General features: G+C 35.7%; 1 non-coding gene and 1 pseudogene across 1 annotated transcript; both read right to left on the bottom strand.

The window, feature by feature from the left end:
* Nucleotides 1–4,401: 4,401 nt before the first annotated feature.
* Nucleotides 4,402–4,623, bottom strand: LOC112932760 (dolichyl-diphosphooligosaccharide--protein glycosyltransferase subunit TMEM258 pseudogene; annotated as a pseudogene).
* A 261-nt stretch (nt 4,624–4,884) lies between these two features.
* Nucleotides 4,885–4,989, bottom strand: LOC112932832 (U6 spliceosomal RNA). The gene has a single exon (XR_003237566.2). It is a non-coding gene; the product is annotated as a U6 spliceosomal RNA (small nuclear RNA).
* Nucleotides 4,990–8,125: the final 3,136 nt, after the last annotated feature.

Genomic DNA, 8,125 nt, shown 5'->3' on the forward strand with positions numbered 1-8,125 from the left:
TAATGTTTTTGTATAAAATTATATTTATATGTTATGTATAATTTATATATTACATATAATATATATGTAATTTATTACATTTAATATATTATGTATAATTCATATATATTACATATATAATATACAAATATGTCTATAATATGTATAATATATAATATACATACAATTATACATAATATACATATGATTATAATAATATACTATGTTATTGTGTATTTATATATTATATGTAATATATAATTTATATATATAAACATATATCTTTCCAAATGGATATTAAATGTAATATATAAATAATACTTTATATATGTATTTTTTCATGTATCTACCTCTTTTTCTCCCTTAAACTCTGAATCTAACCATGCCTTTGTACTGCTGGTGCCTAGCATCAATATAGTAATACAGTAGGTCTTAGTAAGTGAACTACTGAATAAATAAATGATTAATGAATAAATCAATGTTAACTTGTCTCTTTATAGCTTTGTATTTAACAGGGATATAAATGAAAGCTGTGAATACAGTGTGTACTATCTAATGCACTCCAGCTAAGAGAACTTGTTTATCTACTGTTTTTATAACCAAACACATAAATAATAAAATAAACCAGATTGCTTTATAGTTGTTAAACTGGAGCTGTTAAATTCTACAGTTCTTCTCCAGAGAAGAGGCATATTTTCAGCATTTTATGTAATGGAAGGACTTTGCCCAGAAAAAGAAGCTAGGTACCCAACTTGGATGTTCATTGGGTTGCATCTGTTTTGAAGTCACGTTTGCCTTCAGACCATCCCTGTTGCGGAGAAATGAAACGCGATGTGCTGATAATGAATCAATAATATGTTGATACTGTGCACGGGGATTAATCAAGAGCACTCGTTCTCTTTCAGGACAATTTCAAGCTGCCAGTAATCAGCAGAGACATGCAAGCTGGAGAGCAAGCCAAGCACACACTTGACAGGGACAATCAAGCTGTACATACCGATCTCCACAGTGAAATTCAGAGAGGGCCTTCCAGTCCCCAAGGCTGGAAATGCACACAACCTTAGGTTAAATACCAATTCCCTCATTCTGTCTTTGGGTCAACTAGTACACATTCAAATTACTTAACCTTGAGTTGCTCTCTTGTAATAGAGACACTAACTTACCTTTTTTCTTTATACTCGAGAGGAGTATCTAATTAAAATAAAGATTTTCCCCTCCATTTGGATATAAATACTTAATTCTTGCAGTTGACCATTTTATCACTTCTTGCTTCCTCATTATATATAGAGTAAATATCAACTTCATAGAGTAGAGTAAACCATTACAGCTCTGATTAAAGTGACCCTAACAATCTGGTGTTGATTGCCTCCTTCGGGGAGAATTCATTGATAAATAATAATATGAGGACACAAAAGATGCTGTTTTAGCTGTTCTTCTGAAAAACAATACTTAGAAGTAAGACAATATAAAAACTGATAAAAAGTTTGTTCCTATTTTTATTCTCCCATTTAAAAATTATATGAAGATCCAGCATTCATTCCATCGTTACACATGAAAAATGTAAAACTAAGCAAGTTAAAGGGACTGTCTCACTGTCACCAAGTTAGTTGTTTCCAGAATGTTAATTCCGTTCAACTACCTGTGTTTGCAGAACCGATCTGCATGTCCCTGGACTTCACTGACTACTACTCTCCAGATCTAATTCCCTATCTGGACAGATGGTGCTCTCACTCAATACTACATGTTCCCTGGCATGAAACTGTGGATTGCATAAACCTCTGATCCCTGCCAGAAAAGTCTTCCAGTCTTGGTCTCTCCTGTCCTATATGTTAGCAACTAGCGTCCCTGTTGAATATTTACCAGCTCTTTCATATTATCTTGTAGGTCCATTTTTTTTTTACCCATCTCCACCCTACTCTGTGCCCCAGGAGGCTAAAGAATATGGATTATATCAATTTACAACTTTATCTTCTGGATTCTAGTTAGATTTAGCCAACTGGAAGCACCCATATGGGTGGGTCACAGCACCTCCCGGGTGCCTTCTCTGTAAGTAACACCTACGGTTACAAGCTACACTAGCAGGTGTGGTTTCCTGATATCATTCTCACTCTTTCGTAAGAGGTCCCTTTATAACTTATTCTCCTCCAACTATCCATTTTTTTTGTTTGGACCCAAACTAATACATGAAAGGAAGAAAAAGAGTAGCATATAAAGCAGTGGATATATAAAATAATATTTGGTCTCCTTATTTTTATCTCATCTCTATTCCTATTTCATTTTCCCAAATTATGCCTAATGACAATGCAATGCTCTTGAGAGAAACATTCAATATGTTACTGCCCAATTGAACATACTCTTATTGAAGATGCTGATATTCTTACTATATGTGTGCAATAATTGGCTAATTAGTTAAAAAACTGATTAATAGCATAGAGTTAGGTCAGACTACTGTGAAGGGACATTATCTCCTCCCCAACTTTGAAAGTTGTTTTTCAAAAACCTTTACATAAAAATGAGCTCATGATTGAAGGATTAAAGTACAATTTTCAAAAAAATTCAAAACATGACTCATATAAATATAAAAATGAACACATATTAAAGATTTAATTAATTAATTAATTAATTAATGAAGGAACCAGTAAGATAGAGAGCCTAGTTCAGAGGAGATGTTTACATACAGAAACACATAATGACAAAGACATGCTCTCTTTGATCCAATTCTCATCAAACTCCTCTAAGACCTGGAAGCCTTGACCTTGGGCTTTAGTGTACTTCCTTGTGGGGCCTGCATCACCATTGTAGCAAGAATTTTGCTAAGTCATTTTAGAAGAATTTGCCACCCTCAATATTTCATCACCCACAAAATCTGATCAAATTCCTTATCTCCCTACCCCCCCCCCTGTTATCTGATATTTCTAGCCTGTCTTTAGGAGACTGATGCCCTAGTTTGATACCTCATCAGTAATTTTCTATCCACCGATGCTCCCACCTTGCTCTTTGGCTGTAAATTTTTCCTTGTATTTAGAATTGAGCCCAATCTCTATCTCTCCTACTGCAAAATGCCATTGCACTAGTCCCCTGAATAAAATCTTCCTTACTCTTCTTTAACAAGGGTCAGGATGATTTTTAAAAATAACTGTCAGTCAAAGGAATGCTGAAATGGATTTGCTACTAATATAATGGGTTTGTATTAAGATACAAAACTGTGTACTATTCCATAGAGAAATAAAACCATAACATTTGGCATCATCTTTTCTACTAGCTAAAACACGCAAGTTAACACAGAAATGGAAAATAGTAAAAAATGATTCAGTAACAAATAGTTAAGTCAATACTGGTGTATCCTCCTTTAAAATTAAATTAATTCTCAGATGTGTCTGTTAAACAATGACATTGAAAAGTCAGTCATCCTCTGATTTATTTACAAGTTTTGGATGATTTTTCTTAACAAAAGATATTAACATTTTATGGAACATGAAGATGAGCCAGATGAAGTTATCAGCAAGTCTACATGCCACCTCCAAACTTCATTTATTGAAATCAAAGTGAAGGCAAAATCCTACAGAAGCATATAATAGTAAAATCTCCATTGATATTTTATTAAAAATAGATTCCTTGTGCTCTTCTGCTGCTCTATCTATTCCAGGTTGGAATGGGCAATGTAATGAAGTTCATGAGATTCTTTCTCTTTTAAGTAACCTTAATGAGTTTATTTTATGTATACTTTCATAGATAACTAAATTATCAGGGCTTATAGCTTTTGTTCCCCACCTATGCTGATGCTGCAACTTTTCTCACACGTTTTGAAAAACTAAAAGTTTAAACAATTTCTTTCACTAGATGCAGACTTTAAAACTACCATCTGCTTCGGAGTTTTAAGGTTCCTTCTACCTGAGACTGTTCTTAAAAGTTTCCAATTATTTTCCCCTTTGGAATCTTTTTGAACCCCTTTTAGCATCACAGGATAAATTAGTTTATAAGTAACAGGATTCTTCCTCAAAAGGAGAGGTAATGAAATTCAAGAAAATGTGAACAACCAAACTTAAAAGGTGAAAAAGAAGCAAAAATGCAGCTACAATAAATACTTAATCATACATCAATATATTACATACCATAATAGCTTGTCTTCACCCCAATTCTGTATCCTGTGGCTCCGTGAGGTAAAAAGTAGTAAACCCAAACTCACACTGCTAAAAAGCACGTATCAGGATGTGATGTCTATCCAATGTTTTTCACTGCACCAGGGGCCTTCCTAAGAAATAATATATTCTACATTTTTTTAAGGTCACATACCTGCCTTTATTGTGAGCAGCAAGCAGGTAGGACATTTCCAACAATAGTAAAAAAAATTAATTTACTAAAGCAGGGATTCATTGAAGCTGCCTGGATGGAACCCTTGAGAGCTCAGATGAAGATGCTAACTCAGAGCAGCAAAAAGAGGACTACAAAGCCCAGGAAGAGCGAGGCCACCAAAGGGATGAGGAGCTCTTTATAGACTATCCCGAGTGCACTTGGGGGAGTAACCTCATAAACGTAGAGCCAGGAGGTGAAGAACATGCCAATGGCCAAGAGCAGCACAGTCAGATGGGGGAAGACAGCCGGGTTCACTGGGCTGGTGTATCTCCTCATGGCCTCTAGCTCCATTTTGTCAAGTACATGATTATTTACCACTTTGCCACTGGAATAACACACCGGCAGGATATAGTCTACATTTTATAGCCATAAATTATACTGTCACCAAAACAAAACAACCAGTCAAGTTATGAATACCCATTGATTCTCAAGTGTAGCCCCTTCTCTACCTTGTTGGTTCTGCAAATAGTTTCTTCATGAAAATAAAATGAGGATATGACACTCTGTGTCATCAGCATTAAAAGGAAAGCTGAACACAATCTTCCATATTTTTTTAATACTGAATGCTTCACAAATTTGCATGTTATCCTTGTACAGGGGCCAAATAATCTTCTCTTTATTATTCCAATTTTAGTATATGTGCTATTGAAATAGCACCATGTCTTCTTGATTTTTTTACAAATACTTCATTAAAAATATGAATGTAACAAAAATAACAAACTTAAAATAGTCTGCCTTGCGAAAAAGAAAGCTCTTTGTTTCTTCCAAAATTTTGATGTCAAATCTAAAATGTTTTGCTTTCCTGCAAAAGCATGCTTTTTCTCAGTTTTCACCTGCTGTGAGAATTATTCCTACATTATAATTAGTTCAGATAAATGAATGGCAAGATTGCTCTTCAGATTTTACTTTTTAAAGCTCATTTACATGATGGTCTATGATGACATGGTTATTAACAGTTTTTGGGCAATTAATTAAGGTAGTTGGTAGAGTTGTTAGCACAAAATGAAACTAAGAGGTTGTTTTAGTAAATCCTTCTGCTCAGGAGACATGATAGTAGCCATTAATCCACACTAACTAAATGAATAATGCTGTTCCTCCTCTCACACTACTCTCTTTGGTAGGCACTATATTATTTAGCAGATTTAAAAAAATTTTTTTTTCAAGTGTAAAGTTTTGGTATCCTTCAACCACTGTCACAGCTTTCTTCCCTTTTCTCCCCAAGCTGTGAAGCACTGAGTGTGTACTGGCGGTTTTCTCTCAAGGAGCTCTTTCTTTCATCTCGTCACAGGCTCTATCAGACAGAAGTGTATCACAGTAAAAAGTCCAGTGATCATTTTTGAGAATAAAGAAATGCCTTTCTGGGGCTCAGGATTTCTCCACTTGCTTATACATTCTCCTCTTCTTTTCCAGATATTCATCTAGGACTTCCCAATATCAGTTCTTATTTCCTTCCTGGGCCCAGCCCATGGCTGGGAGATGGGATTGAGGCTAGTGTTGTGTATGATATGTGTGAGTGGCAGGGACGTATGGACTCTCTGGCTGAGCCAACGTAAGCCCGTGCTCAGTTTCCCACTCTGTCCCTTCCCCTGCCTGCCACAGCACTCCTGGAAAAGCCACAAGCCTGCTGAGATGCCACGACGAGGATAGTTGTCCCAGACTGTCACCCCCAAACCCACAGAGGGCTTTGCCTTCGTGAGAAATAAATTTTGCCGTGTTAAGCCACTAAGGTTATGAACACTGTAGGACAACTTAGTTTATGCACCTTGAAAAGAAACCCTGAGACTGATGCCTTCTTGGCTTATATATTCAGGAGCCCCTTCCCAGTTTATGTTTCTAATTCACAACATTGTGCAATGTGCCCTCAAAGATTTATTGCAATTCAGATAAATGGCAACACATTTTTTGCAGCTTTATTGAGAACTCATTGACATATTTATAAGACATTTGAAGTATATACTAATTTAGTACAGAAAAACGTATTATTTTAGAAACAGGCTGTAGTTTCACCTGGCTGTATCTGTGAAGCAGAGGAAATCTCTTTGAAAGGAAGAACAGCTTTTGTTTGAAAATCAACAACTTCATAGGACTTTTTTTTTTTTAAATAAAAGCCAAGTTTCCACCCCCAAACTCTCTCATACACATATGAACACACACACAGACAACATTTGGATTGAAGATGTCTAAATGACTTTACTTAGAAAGTAATTAGACTTTTGAATGTCCCTTCAACAGGACCGTGGGGTTTGGGGGGAGCAGGAATTGGAGGAGGGGCATTTAGTTTGTAACTTAGACATAAGTTGAGTGAGAAGACTGCCCAAGAAAGTCTGGGTGGAGGAGGGACGAGGAACATCAGAACGGTTGGTTCATCAACCTTCGCTCTGTTGAAGTTGTTGCCCTATTCTGTACCAGCCTGCGATCCCCTCAGGGGATCCACACACCTTTAGGGCTCTGCTTGTACTAAACCATTGGGTATAGCTTTTAAAAACCTAATATCCGTTGAATGTTTCCATGACCGACATGCTTTTGTTGGTCATGGACCATTATTGTTTGTGCCTTCCAGGCTCTGTTTTCTGAGAGATGTGCAAGCTCACATACCTTCGATGAGTTTCTCGATTGCATATGAATAATAAGCAAAGAGGCATTGAAAACTGCAGCCACTCTGAACCTCTTAACCTTCCCATTCCACCTCTCCAGAGGTTTATGAATGAATAATTTTTAATTAATTAATTACTCAATCAGTGAGCCTTCTAACAATCAGTTCTGACTAATTCTCTTTCCACTAAAAAGAAGAAAAGAGAAGCAAAAGAAAGAAAGGAAGAAAGCTGTCGGCATGACAGGTAAATTAATGCAGTGTCAGGAAATAGTAAAGACTGACTGAGAAAGGGGAAAATGGGCTTAAACCAGATTTTCTTTCTTCTGGGAAAATGATTATGCATGAATTCCTCCTTGCCCTCTCTAAGGCTGTGCATCTTACGATTACAGGATCTCAGACAGGTCAAAATTAAACCACTAATGCTGAACTGCACATCCTCTATCATGGGTAGGAGCCAACCATCCATTTATCTTTAATTCTCTTTTAAAATCTTTAATGGACTTTTTGTCAGAGGAAACACAGAAAAAAAAAAGGACAAGAAGAAAGAAAAAAATCTTAGAACAGAGTGTGGTTAGAAATTTCTGTCTTGTAGTAAACATAAACTAAGTAACATACAGTATAAGTCAGCCAAATATTTGTGACCTAAAAATGTTGTAGTATTTCAGGGTCTCTTCCACAAGAGTTGAGGTTTGGACAGTTCAGCTGCATCACTGTAATCCCTGTGTGCTGTAGTTGGGCTATGCAGCATAAACGCCACTTATTTTTATCTTTAAAAATACTCTCTGAGTCTCCTCAATTCATAGCTGACCTGTGATATTTCATAAAATCAAGCATACTCTGAAAATATTTCATATTAGTATTTCTTTTTAGCTGCATTATCTTCAAATATCAATAGCAAATAAAAGCCACAATAATACTTTATAACAGTATAATCTGCACAATAAGAATCCTTCCTTGGACAATAAAATTCGTATCTAGATAAACAGAAAAAAGTATACCTTATATAATATGACACTACCTCCTCTCAAACCAGTTCATAAAATCCCTCTCTTTTTATAGGTATTTCTATTCAAGTATACACACAGACATTTCCCTGCATTTAGTTTACATGAAAATTATTTTAAATCATGAATTATTGACACAATATACTTGTACTTTATGTGAGATGTTTTCACTGGAGAAAAAATATTTATGGTTATA

The sequence above is a fragment of the Vulpes vulpes genome, chromosome 11 (genome assembly GCF_048418805.1).
Source record: "Vulpes vulpes isolate BD-2025 chromosome 11, VulVul3, whole genome shotgun sequence".
Taxonomy (NCBI): Eukaryota; Metazoa; Chordata; class Mammalia; order Carnivora; family Canidae; genus Vulpes; species Vulpes vulpes.